This window comes from Neofelis nebulosa, chromosome 1 (genome assembly GCF_028018385.1).
Source record: "Neofelis nebulosa isolate mNeoNeb1 chromosome 1, mNeoNeb1.pri, whole genome shotgun sequence".
NCBI classification, from domain to species: Eukaryota; Metazoa; Chordata; class Mammalia; order Carnivora; family Felidae; genus Neofelis; species Neofelis nebulosa.
Window position 1 is genome coordinate 80105130 of NC_080782.1, and position 13362 is coordinate 80118491.

Genomic DNA, 13362 nt, shown 5'->3' on the forward strand with positions numbered 1-13362 from the left:
AAAATCTAAAGCAAGTCCTCCGAATTAAAATAACAAAAACCAATTGTTCTAGCTATTGTAAAATTTTCATTTTGTGTTTCCTGATTTTATATGACTATAGAAATACATTAATATATATATTTATATTAATATATATATATATATATATATATATTAATGCCCTTGTGTGTATTTATACATAATCTTTATTCCCCAGGAAGTGGCTGAGACTCTTCATCAATTTTCATTTTGCTCTCTTAATATGATGACCAAGGGTCTCTTTTTTCCACCAAAATGTAAGATTCATGAGGAAGGAACTTGTCCATTTATTCTCTACTATATCTCCAATATCTATAAAAGCATATATTAAATACTGTATCGAGTATAGAAGAAACCTAAAGAGTAGAAGTGGAGCAAACATGAGGTAAAGAATAACTGCTTTTAAAGGACAATAGAGACAATGTATATTGTTCTTAAATTTGTGCATTAGAAGAAGAACTAGGAGTGTGTCAAGAACTCAGATTCTTAGTAGGTCCTCAGAGATTTTGGTTGTCTATCTGGGGTACAGCCCAAGATTATGTCAAGCAGCACCCTGCCCCACTCTCTTTCCCACAAATGATTCTGAGAAAGGTGGTCTGTTGAACCACACTTTGAGAAACACTGCCTTAATATCTGCTTGTTATTTATATGTACTGAATAACTAATATTCTAAGCTTAATGACTTTGTTTCTTTACCCATTCTATGCTAACTTTCCTCACCAAAAGTACATTAATGGAAGGACTTTTAGTTTTTTTTTTTTTTTCACCTCTTTATTCCTTATATTAGAAACACAAGGGTTTGGCAAACAATCATAAAAAAGAGCTTGCCATGTATCAACAGAAGATTAAGAGGAGTTGGGGCTGACTGACATCAGGAAATGATACCAGGACACAATGTGACTGGCCAGGTTTGGGAGAGAAAGAGAACTAGAGAATCTGCTTAGAAACAGTAAAGAGAGAGGAAATGAGATTTGAATTAAGAGCAGAAGGGGACAGGCATTGGTGGAAATAGACCTGGGCTGTGTGCTAAGAGGCATTCAGGAGAGGGTCTGATGACAAAACAACAAAAGGAGAAGCCATCAGCTTAGGGGCTTCAGGTTGAGGCAAAGAAGTAAAGCTGTGCCTTGAGTTTAGGGCGTTGCACTTGGGATTTAGCCAGAAAGGATCTGGCATCCCCAAGGAATTGGAAATAAGGGAAATAGCTGGGCTAGCCTGAGTATGAAACAGGTTGGAACTAAAAAACAGGCTTGCACATTACCATTTGCCAAGTTGGACTCTGTGACTAAGCTGCATAGTTATAAGTGATCTGCCTGTGGGCTCATTGGGCTCTGAAATCTCTCACCCTCTAGAAGAGAACTGTTTGCATTTTATTTTGATTTATTTATTTTTACTTTAAAATGGCTGGCTGACAAAGAATAAAGTATACAGACCAAGAGTGTGGAGGCAAGATTGTTGGAATCAAGATTGTGATTGAAAGGCTGCCTTATAAAAAGAAGAAAAAAATTAATCTCCTTTGACCTTGGGAGTGAAACTGATAAGTACAGAACACACGGAAATTTTGTGTGTGTGCCTCAGGTACTTTAGCACACAGCTCTCAAGAGGTGCTCATTGAATGGCTGAATGGATAACTGGTAGTTTCAGGACACTCTTGCCTAGAACAGTGGGGGTGGGGGTACACAAGGTCACTCTTCAAAATGATAGACTTATATTTTCTGCCCATTCCAGTCACAACTGAAATAGTCTAGGTGGTTCTGGTAACTAAATGTGTGAAGTTGCATAAGAAACCTAACTTCTTAGCATATCTTTTTCTTTTTTTCATTTTATAGAAAAGCATATAGCCTTTACACGGGGAGAAACTAATATCCATACCAAAATCACAAGAATACATTCTAGCTCAAAAGAATTCAATGTCTAAATAGATTGTAAATTTAAATGAAAGGCACTTGTAACAGAAACATTTATTTAGGCACACAAGACATGATGGCTAAGAGTTTGTGCCCTTGAGGGCTTAGAGTCAAGGAAAACAAGATAAATCCCAAACTTTGTTATAACTCAAGAGTCTAGAACCAAGACTTAAAGTTATTCTGTGTAACATTTTAAAGAGAGGAAAGAGAAAATCTCTTGGACTAGATTCCTAAGTAAGGGACTGAAAAAACACATGAAATGGATGAACATGTTTCCACTGGACACACGTGTAGAATGGGAAAAGTAGGGAATAATAATTCAATTATAAAACAATCCTAAACAAGTGCACCTCTGTGTGGCTTGAGCATTGAAAACAGCTAGAGATAACTTACAGGAAGTTAATACATTTAGCATCTTCCTATTCCCCTTACGAGTTGTAAAATCTCTCTTCATTTATTGTGCAAGTGACCACTGTTTTCTGCTATGTGCTGTGCAAGTGAGAAAAGGAGGATAAATTAGATGGGATTCCTACCTTCAGAGAGTTGAAATGTAGAAAGTATGCTGTGAGGTAGAAAGCTTGAAGGTCCTTACAGAGATTCTGGTATGGTGGTATGAGGGTTCACAGGGAGGCTATACCACATCCAGCTAGGCAGTCAGGAATGGCTTCCTGGAAGAGGTGGGGGATTTGAATTGGACCTGAGGATAGACAGAATTGGACAGAGTTTAGGGACCTGGCCTGAGTTCTAGATACAGAAATTCCAGTAGGATTGAAGACAGTGAAAATAGCAGGTCATATTTGGGACTGACCAATAAGTAATCTGGTTTGCTTGGGACAAATGGATCTAAGGAAAGGCACAGCTGGAGAGAGAAGTTGATGGAATATTTGAATAAGTAAATTGAACAATCTTTGTTTATTTACTTAACCTAGAATCTTGACAAGCAGTACAACGAGGTGAGAGAGCATGCTGGAGAGGATTTTGTAAAAAGATTGCTGAGTTTTTCTCTGTGGAGTGGGAGTTGCAAATTAAACTGTCTCAGAGAGGCTAGCAAGTACTGTAGATGAGTGAACTGAGCCAGGGGTAGGAAAAATAGCAACTGAAGGGAGATGATCAATGTCAATAGATCCTTGGCCCACATGTCAGGAGGTGATTTGGACCGGGCTTAAATGCGGCTAACTAGGTGGAACACATTATTTCTGAAGAGGACAGCTGCTATGCAACTCCGGACACTTGCTGCCTTATGGTAATTGAGGTTCAGTATGACCAATTATTCAAGAGAAACTAGACGCTTATATTTTATGTTGGCAAGGAATTCAATTTTTTTTTTTCAACGTTTTTTATTTATTTTTGGGACAGAGAGAGACAGAGCATGAACGGGGGAGGGGCAGAGAGAGAGGGAGACACAGAATCGGAAACAGGCTCCAGGCTCCGAGCCATCAGCCCAGAGCCTGACGCGGGGCTCGAACTCACGGACCGCGAGATCATGACCTGGCTGAAGTCGGACGCTTAACCGACTGCGCCACCCAGGCGCCCCTATTTTTTTTTTTTTTTTTAAGAAAGTGGACCTTACCATTGTGTGGGCCAAATAAAATAGATCTGTAGGCAGCAAGTTTGAGACCTCTGATGATTAAAGGTGCCCTTAAAGAAAGGTGGAATAGGGAAAGGACTCACACGTTAAAAGCAATGAAAGCACAGCATTGCTAGGAATAGCAGGAATAGCAAAGAGCCATTTTGGAAAACCCACAGCTTGTTTGATTATTTGTTCAGTGTCTGTCTCAGCAGACTATAAACACCTTGAGAGTGGAGGCCCTCCCTGTTTAGCTCCCCAACACCTAGCAGAGTGCCTAACATAACATGGGCATGAAAATAAATGTTTATTGAATGGACATTATTCTTAGAAATTTATTCTTAAAGCTAATGAGAAGAGCTCGATTCTGATTTTGGTTTTTTGTTTGTTTTACTTTAGGTGAGGGAGGAGTGTATTGATATGTGAATAATTATATTAATGACTTGTAATTTAATCACATCAATATGTTATTAAACACATCATTTTTGTTTTCAGCAGAATTCTTTCATATACACTAATATAAAACCCTCAGAGTTTATAACCTATGTGGAATCTTTAAAATAACTGTGATCATTACCTTTCTCTAATCAAAAATGCTTCTATGATTTCCTATCACCTACTGAATAAAGCCTAAACTCAACGTGATTGAAAAATTACTTCCATGATCTGGTTCTTGAATGTTCCCTAAGTTCTATCTTTTCCTTCTATTTCCCAATCTTCGGATAAGTGAGTAGGTAAGTGGCTCTTGGTTGCTGAGAACTACTTCAAAGAATTATTAGGGACACCTGTTCATACTTTATAGCTCTCACAGAGACGCACTGAACACCAGGGCATAGGATATCGTTACCAGTTGCCAAATATTCATGTGAAATGGGGAAGGACTTGTGAATGGGTTCAAGGCTACCATCTTTGCTACCTCTGCATCATTTGCATTCTAAAACTGAGTTTTGCTTAGTTGCCCTTTGTACATATAAAACCTAAGAGATAGAGACAAACAATTTGAAATGATTTGTTAATACCCAGAGTTTGCTTTATCAAACACTTTTTCCCCCCTGGTTTTCGGGTTAAATATTCTGTTTGTGAATGTTACGAGGAGTACTCACACAATGAGGAGGAAGACTGCAAACTTTATAAAACTGCTTTCTTTCCCCTAGATGTTCTTTTACCCATTTTATTCTATGTGTTAGAGTAATGTTTCTCAAACTGCAGACTAAGGAACACTTAGGTTAGAACAACCTAGAATGTTTGTTGAAAAGAGAATTCTGGAACATACATCGGTACATGCTGAATATAAATCTCTTGGGCAGGGGCGCAAGGTTCTGCATTTTTATAAAGCTGCTCAAGTGATTCTTGGTGCATATGAAATTTAAGAACCACTCTTTGAGGGTATGTGGTCAACCAAGAAGTGGCACCATTTATTTAGTATCAGTGGGTGGTCTCCTTTTTTTTTTCTTCCCCTCTACTAGCGTGGAGCCAGCTCCACAAAAATGCTACCCCCTGGAAGTTTGGCTGGGGAGACTCAGTGCAAACACCTGCATACCAGATGGGCACATCTGTACAGCTTGTACTCCTGATCCAACTTTACATGTGTCATGTACCACTTGCTGAATTCAGAATGAATCGAAAGGGAGATGTGGATTTCACACCGATGTCTTGAGCACATCAGTCATTTTCCTTTCTTTTTTGTCTTTTCTTTTTCCCTCCCTACTTCTCTTCATTTGCAGTCAATTTCTTTTTCATGAACAAGAATTGCAGGGATATTGAGCACCAATAAGAAAATAACTCCTCTAGCTGAAGGCACTGCTTTTGTGAATATAAGTCGCTTTATACAGAAAGCCTCAAGAAAGTGGTGCTACTATCTGCAGAGATAGACTTGTTTGGGTTTTTTTTTAATGGGTCCAGGTTTCTATTAAAACCACCTAACAATTTAAGGTTTATCAATTACTGAGTGTAATAGTATGCACAGCTACACTAAAATAAGATCTGAAGACAAAAGGGTTGTAATTTTTTTCTTTTTTTCCCTAATGCAAGTGACCTATGCATCATAAATAGATGGCTAATCTCAACTATCAAAATGAGAAACCAGGAGAAGTTCATAGCATGAGATACATCTAGCTTTCTTTTCAGTGTCTTTTTTTTTTTTTTTCACCTGTGCCTGTGCTTTCCCCTCTTATATTCTTTTTTCCTGCTAGATATAGAGGAAAGAATACTGCATTGCAAGATACAAAGAAATAATAACAGTCTGTTGTTAGAGTCACAGAGAGCCAGGAAACACTCCATTAGAAATGGGCCAGAAGTCATAGCTCATGGGTAGAGGGAAGGGAACTTGTGGCATGTTGCTTAGCACTAAAGAAAAAGCTGACTACTGTTTCAATACAGGGGGAGATGAAGTTTCCACAAGGTTTTTAAAAAAGACCATCATAAAACTTCCTGATGGGAACAAATGATTACAATAACAGCACACACACACACACACACACACACACACACACACACACACACAGAGAGAGAGAGAGAGAGAGAGAGAGAGAGAGTGTTTAGAGCTTTTCCTATACTATTCAAGGCATTCTGCTAAGTGATATGACTGCATCAGCACATTGAACTTCATAAAAACCCTACAAGGCAGTTGGGGTTCCTGGGTGGCTCAGTCAGTTGAGCGTCCGACTTTGGCTCAGGTCATGATCTCACGGTCCTTGAGTTCGAGCCCCACGTCAAGCTCTGGGCTGACAGCTCGGAGCTTGGAGCCTGCTTCGGATTCTGTGTCTCCCTTTCTCTCTGCCCCTCCCCTGCTCATGCTCTGTCTCTCTCTGTCTCAAAAATAAAAATAAATTAAAAAAAAAAAAACCCTACAAGGCAGGATGCTTCCTAGTTTATAGATGAGTAAACTGATAGGTTAATTATCTCGCCCAAGATTACACAGTGGCAGAGCCATAATGTGAATTCAAGTAGTCTTGCTTCAGACTTCACAGACTTTATACACTCATCACCACTCACCACTCCCCTGTAACTTCTGGAAGATGCAGCATGGAGAAGCACTAGTTGTTAGGGGTTAGTGAATTCTGCTAAAGAAAAAAGACTTGGAAACATCCCAAAGAAAAAGCAGTTTAACTGCTAATCCGGATTGGCCAAATCTGGATTGGCATAAAAAAAAAAGAAAAAGAAGAGCTCTGCATTGTACTATCATTTGGTTAAATCTACCCGTTGCTAGAGGGTGTGGGGGGTGGGAAAAAGCAGAAACAGTCAAATGACTTGCATGATATCTATGCTGGTTTTGTCAAACAGTGTTACTTTACAGCTCAGTTGGCAGAAGAATGTGCTGAATAAAGCTGAATAAACCTGAAAGATATCCACCAAGTCTGTCTGCCACTAAAACTCAGCAGAATATGGTTGCAGTTCATTCTCCCTTCCTTGGTAAACCAGGATGAAAACGCTAAGCATTTGCCAGTCACTTGGAAAATGCCTCTTAAAGCTGACTGACCTCTTGTCCCTTCCAGTGCACTGCTGTCCAAGTGCAGAACTCCGCCTATTTATTCTTCCACTCCCAGCATTATCACCCTCTACCGCGGCGAGGTCGTTGTGGCTTTGGAACTGTGGCAAAGGAGCAGAGGTATTAAGTGAGCAGTTAGCCATTCTCCAATGCTGTGTTGCTTAAGCTGATTTTGAAGTCTTTACAATAGACCCAGCTACAGAGCATCAGCAGGAATTTCCTGTTTGGAATCCTTTTATTCTTGTCACAGCAAAACCTCTCAGAAATCTGTCCCCGTGGCTGCCAGGTATGGTGAGATTAAATAATGCCAGGCTGACACTGTATTCCTTGAAGTTCCCATCAAAGGATTTTATTATTTCCCACCATTGATTGTGGAAACACATCTGCTCATATCAGGCACACACGTAGTTTCGTCTGGTTCCTTCGCTAGGGACAGGCATGTCTTTTGAGAATATGCTTTAACAGTAGTTTTGAGGATGAGAAATAGCATCCTTCATTTTTCTTTCCCAGATTTTTCTGTTGACTCCTTTCCCAACATTTTCTTGACCTCTTCCCCTTTCCTTTTCCACCCCTGCCCCCATTTCCTTCTCTTTGGATATCAGAGGTTTGGAACAACGGAAAAAAAAAAATCTATGGCATTTCACAGAAACCCAGGAATCATTCTCTGTGGAAAACATTTTTTAAGAATGAGAGTTGAGTTTTCGTTATTCAGTCATCAGAGTTGTATGTTGAGTTCATCCGTGTCAGGAAAACTTTAATAAAATAAATGGAATTGTTTCTGTGCCACCGGATGTTACAAGGAATAAATGGAATTGTGCATGGGAAAGCATAAACCTCAGTATTTAGCACAGAGGAGGTGTTCAAGAAATGTTACTTCCCTTTCTCTTTTTTGTGTCTTACAACTCCTGAAGGAATTATTCTGTTTTGATCCTTTATAAACAGTAAATTGAGAACAGAATGCTATGAAAAGAATTACATAGAGTTTATCAGAGTTGACATAAACATGAATATATAGAGCAGCTTACAAATAGAAATCTATAATTGCAGCTTGGTGCTGTGTTAACAGGCATACCTCCTTATCAGAGCCTTCGTGACCCTTAGGGCTAGGCGGTTGCTAAGGTTTTACATGTTGTTTGACCATAGAGCTAACCAGGGATTCATTTTCCGTCTTAGAAAAAGTCTCATGGATTCTGTAAAAGCCAAACCTGAATCCCTATGCTGGAGAAAGAGGTGATGGGAAGGCAAGGGAAACAGGAAGGGAAAAGAACCCTGGTTTTGCATCATCTTCCATATCTGCTTCTGGTGGTTGGAGCATGCTTTCATGGTTCTCAACACAAATGCCACTAGGACCTATAAGCCAATCATAGCTTCTTGGTTTGTCTTTTCTGCTATTATAGAAAGTTCTCATAATAACTCCTTGGAGGAGATAAAGATCTTCATGGAGTCCAAACCAGAATCTAGAGGTCTGAACTATGTGTCATTCTTGAATGAAAATGAAAACTTAAACTGAAACTAGTTTGTTGAATTATTGGCTCATGTAATTTAAAGTAGGTAAAGCAGTCATACATAGTATATAAACAATTGGGTGTGGCTGTTGTTCTAATAAGCCTTTATTTACAAAATCATTTGGCAAGTCAGCTTTGGCCCAGAGGCTGTGGTTTGGGACTCCTGCTCCAGCTACAGTCACATGGCATGGAGAACAGTTACATTGGACTGTTGTCCTCTATCCAGTGTAGCACAAGTAGTTCTGTTGCATTTGCGATAGCCCAGTGACTCTATAAATGATCTAGCACAGAAATAGCAAATGAGCTCTATCTCATCTGTCACTTTTAAACACTGGTGGAGAATGCTTGTACAATTGTGCTCAGAAGGATTCTGAGACTATGTCTCTGCTACACAGAAAAATATGTCATAATCAATTAGCAACGTTTAAAACAGTCACTGAGGAAGACGGAGTAGCATACCTCATGTTTTCATCATTTGTCTTATAACATACAGGACCAACATGGCCTGATCCTTCAGGTACTGAAACTTTTTCACTCTAGAGCTTCCAAAGGTTTTTCTAGCTTGATTTTTTTCAAGAGCCTAACAAAGATCCAAGTTTGGCTCAGGAGTCACCCAATGCACTTGCCCATTTTTTCAAAAATTTTGTTTAAGTTTAGTATAGAAATGATAAGCTCATTTAACATATTTTATCAGATGGAATTAAGCAGGATTTCAGAGCCAACTCATTTTATGAAATACTCAGATGAGATACCTATTACTCTTTGGCGTTCTGGGAGAGGATGGCAATGTAGGATTACAGTTTTTAAAAGTCTTCCTTTAGCTCCCAGTTCTTCTGCACATAGATTTACCTAGTTAGTGGTGTACTCTCATGAACCTAATTATTAGTTTCTCCCTTCCTAGAGAAGGCCAGAGCCATTTTGAAAGCCACCAGGAGAAGCGACGATACCAATAGCCGTTTGAGACACCTGCCCACAGATGATCAAGTACTACCCACAGCTGTGCAATAAATTAAGTGGTGCTTGCAGACAACATAGTCATTGGGGGGCAGTAAGCAAATGTTAAAACTGGATCACCATTGCTCACAAGTCAGAGGGAAGGGGATTTTAGCCATTGGTTTCTCCAACTTAATACTTAATTACCCTCAGAAGCAAAGTAAGAAATTTCTTTTCAGAATTCCTTGCAAGTAAAGTTTCACAAAACAAGTTTATTACGGTTGTCTTATTTGCATGAGCAGAGGGTGCAGAGGAAATAAATCCATAGTTCCTTTTGGTTGGAGTTTGGTTTTAACCAGCTCTAGAATCAGTTATTTCATTGACCCTTTTATTAAAAAGTAAATACATTTGGGGCGCGTGGGTGGCTCAGTCGGTTGGGCGGCCGACTTCAGCCAGGTCACGATCTCGCGGTCCGTGAGTTCGAGCCCCGCGTCGGGCTCTGTGCTGACCACGCAGAGCCTGGAGCCTGTTTCGGATTCTGTGTCTCCCTCTCTCTCTGACCCTCCCCCGTTCATGCTCTGTCTCTCTCTGTCTCAAAAATAAATAAACGTTAAAAAAAAAATTTAAAAAAAGTAAATACATTTTAAAAAGGTATCTATTTAAAAATATTTGTGAACACTTTCTTCTAAATTAGATTAGAATGTTCTTTCTTATCAAAGAATGCGGTGTGAAAGAACGGGAATCAGGATGGAGATGGAAAAAAGACAAAGAAGAGAAAATGTTAAGACAGGGGTTCTTATCCTAGGCTGGCCTCACAGAGAATTTTGTAAATTACCTGACACTGTATGCAAAATTTTACATTTGTGTGTGTTTGTGTGTGCATGCATACATACGTGCGAAGTTTATTTTGGGGGAAAATATTAGCACTTCAGTTGAAAATCACTGTTATATAGATTGAATCCTTATCCAAAGAGGGTATCCTGAGTAAGTTCAGGAATTGCTGAGTCTGGCCTGAGGCCTGAGAAAGGTAGGGGCCAAGGAAAAATGGATATTAATTAAGAAATATATTACGTACTTCCCTAGCTTGTCCAAGGGAGGCCCTGATCCTAGCTACACAATTATCCATCCCGGAACCAAGGTGGAATTATGGCAGCAGCCAAGGCAGGCTTTTCTTGGGAATCAGTGACCTATGACTGCTTCCCTCCTTCTCCGTTGTTAAGATAACAGCTGGTGCGCCCTGGAGAGGCCCTGACAGTGAACGATCGCCCAAGGACAAGGCACCAGCTGAAAGCCAGCTTGGCTGCAAATTAGACTATAATGGCACAGTGGCTTCTGCTGAGAAGCGATTTGCATCAGAACCCACCAACAATGCACATTCTGTTGGGCGGGCATTTATAAGAGAAGGAAACCAGAAATACTTCATTTCTAAATAACTTGGGAGAAGATTCACCAAAGGAAGAGGGGCAGATAAGGAAACTGTAATATCTGTTTTTAGGTTATACTATATAGAATATTCATTTTGCTACTCAAAGGGGTAGATCTGTATCAAATTCACCCCCTATAGTTGCAGGTTGGCCTTCCTTCTGTACTCCCATAGTACTTTGCTTATAACTCTATTATAGAACCATATAAAAACTGTGTTTAAACATGTATTTCACTAAATTGTGTGTTTATAACGCTTAGGTATATTTTCCCAAAGGTCAGCTTACTGTGGTTTTCATATCAATACTCCAGCTTTCTAAGACCCCTTTACATATATAAATACACATAATATACATATATATATGCACACACATACATATTTTTAATTATGTACATATATATATATATATATATATATACATATATATATATACACTTAGTTGTTTTAAGAAACAATGACTGAAACTTGGGGAAGAACCCTAATAATGTGAAACATCAGAGGAGAGATCCAATAAGAACTAAATGAAATTGTCTGATAATGAAGACAAAATGCTGAAAAAAGGAAACAGTTGGAGAGGGGAGAAAACAGAAACAGAATAGGATTTCTGAATCCTATTAGGATAGGAATAGGATTCATGAAATACTAATCAACTAATAATCAGCAGGGAGGAACATGACATAGGAACACATGTTATAGCTATTAGCAAGATAATACGTTATATTGGGTATAAGATAAACATATCAAATGAACGGTACTATTTTGTTAATGTAACTATGAAGATCTCCTAGAATGGCATACAGATACTTGTACATTTTGATGGTTGGTATACTCAGTTTGTCTTTTCCATCTGATGAGGAGTCTCATGGGAATAGAGTCTGTATCTTATGTGTTTTATAATCTCCAGGGCTTAGTTCAACACTCTACCAGAGTGTGCTGGATAAATATTTGTTAAAAGAAAAAGGAAAAAAAGTTGGTCTGGTACATAAGTCTGATCTTTTTTGTAATCAGTCTGATCTTGTCCATAGTTTCTAACTTTACATTTCTCCCTATTCATACTCTTGCCTTACTCCTCACTGCCTCATGAAGCCATGTTAGAATGCTTTCTCTTTTCTTTGCCTTTCCCAATCTGCTTTATAGTCCCTTATGCTTCAGCACAGTTTACATCCCACACGAGGTCTCATCTGTCTGCTCTTTTTATATTGATTTCCTTCTCCTCTAGGTTAGAACTCATATGTTCATTTTCCGTTGACTATTTCGTGTGTTCAAAGCTCATTTCCTTGCCTAGACTACACACTCCTTGTCAGAAGGAACCATAATTCAAAGAAGGTAAGTGTTGGTATTTCCCATGTCACCAAGCACACATCAGACACTTTGAGATAGATACATGCTTGCCAAGTAGAGAGCATTTCTGGGAAGGAGGAGGAATCTAATGTCATGGCAGAAGTGATGCATAAAGGATCTGAGCATGGCAGGTGGGTGGGGATCTAGACTCCGAGGTTTCCCCAGACTTTGGGGTAGGTTCACCATTTGCAGTAGCTCACATCTCTGGAGATTTGATAAAGCAGGAGGCTGGGCCCTTGGATCTAGTGTGCTTACTGGGGATCACACACTTGGCTAAGCTTTGCATTCATTTCCTATTTCAGCAGCTGTGGTCTCAGAGTCTACATACTGAAATTAGATGGTTTTGTTTTATGTGGTTACTACCATTAGCTGTTCTTTCTCTCTAGGGTAGAAGTTAGTAGCAGATAAGTAAATAGCGGCATAGAGATTTGGTCAGTTTTCTATCATTAGCAAACTCATCTTTTATTGTGTCTGTTTTTAGGTAGAGCTTAAAATAATAAAATTGTTCCTATATTTTCATCTGGCATTTGCTGATTTGACAGCATTGTTCAGTACATGAAATACAAAAATAACAACTCTGACCTATGTATTGTGCTAACTAACTTTTTAGGTTTTTCCTATGGTTTTTTAAAGTAATTCAGTTACACCAGTCAATAGATTAGTGTTCAGCAAAAAGAGAGAAAAAATGCATTCTTATCTTTGCCAATTAAGAAAAAAAAAAACCAACTAAAAATGTGCTCTATAAATTCTAACCTTTCTGTCTTTGTGAACTCTCCTTGAGGAATAAGGAAGACTTTACTCTCCTGAAATTGTAGTGTATTTTTGTATAGCTAAGCAATGGTGTTGTGTTCTTTAACCTTGTTTTCCATAAAAACATCTAATAGCCTATTGGAAGAATAAAGAAAGGCAAGATTCAAGATCTATCTCAGTCTGACAGGATTGTTCTATGTGGTGGTGGCTTACTAATAGCTTTATTATTCAACCATGTAAGCAGAAGAAAGCACTGCAGCTTAGAGAGAACTCAGACAGATCTGCTTTCAGCATGTAACTAAACCAGTGTGTAGAAACAAGTAATTAAAAGGACACAAAGCCCGTAATCAATTGCGTACCGGTTATCTTTGATTGCTCTTGCAAAGGACAAATTACACACAAGGCTCTTGCAAGCCTGAAGAAAAAGAGGTTCT

At 38.9% G+C, this 13362-nt stretch overlaps 1 long non-coding RNA gene across 1 annotated transcript in view; it reads right to left on the reverse strand.

The window, feature by feature from the left end:
- Positions 1 to 2640, reverse strand: part of LOC131509977 (uncharacterized) — a 76218-nt gene extending 73578 nt beyond the window's left edge. Inside the window, exon 1 of the long non-coding RNA XR_009260839.1 lies at positions 2456 to 2640. This is a non-coding gene — a long non-coding RNA (uncharacterized LOC131509977). The remainder of the gene's footprint in view (positions 1 to 2455) is intronic.
- Between the last annotated feature and the right edge of the window lie 10722 nt (positions 2641 to 13362).